Source organism: Octopus bimaculoides, chromosome 2 (assembly GCF_001194135.2).
Source record: "Octopus bimaculoides isolate UCB-OBI-ISO-001 chromosome 2, ASM119413v2, whole genome shotgun sequence".
NCBI lineage: Eukaryota > Metazoa > Mollusca > Cephalopoda > Octopoda > Octopodidae > Octopus > Octopus bimaculoides.
Genome location: NC_068982.1, coordinates 27,185,830 through 27,186,533, shown reverse-complemented (window position 1 = coordinate 27,186,533; position 704 = coordinate 27,185,830). Strand labels below are relative to the sequence as shown.

At 46.7% G+C, this 704-nt stretch overlaps 1 protein-coding gene across 2 annotated transcripts in view; it reads left to right on the top strand.

The window, feature by feature from the left end:
* Positions 1-704, top strand: part of LOC106868268 (uncharacterized) — a 47,525-nt gene that overhangs the window by 22,026 nt on the left and 24,795 nt on the right. The gene's annotated exons all lie outside the window — the stretch shown is intronic.

Below are 704 nucleotides of genomic sequence, written 5' to 3'. Positions count from 1 at the left end.
AGTGTATGCACCGTCCTTAACAGGTCGGGCGGATTTCTTTAGACGTCTAGAAGTTTTCCTGGGAACGTCACGACCTTTACTGTTAGTAAGGGGACTGGAACGCTACCTTGGACACGCATATAGACTATGTGGGAATGGATAGGAGTAGAAGGGGATGTATGTGCCTCAAAAACCTCCTCAGACGTTTCCATTGGTCTAATAGGTTCCGACTCGACCATCCGAACGTGCCAACGTGGACTTGGACAAACCGCGTCGGATCGTCGAGATCGTATCTAGATAGAGTTCTATGTAGGACAGCGGATAGAGATAGTGTAGGATGTCCACAATTTAAAATAGTCAGCTACACAGATCACAAATTTGTGACGTGTACGCTCGACTTAGATAAGACACATAGGTAGGGTCCCGGTTACTGGAAACTGAACGCCTCGCTCTTAGCGCGGCAGGTTTACAGGAACCGGATTAGCGAATTAATTAAGAGGGCGTTAACAGGAGCCATCGTTAACAACCACTGGTGGTTTACCCTGAAAATGGCAATTAAATCAGTATCTATTAGGTTTAGTAAAGAACTAGCGATAGATCGAAATAGAGTAGAGGGAGACTTAGTTAAGAAACTAGAAGAGGCACTTACAACTGGCAGCGCAACCAACGTGTTGGCTGCGAGGATGGCTCTCGACCAACACCTCAACGCCAAACACGATGGTTGC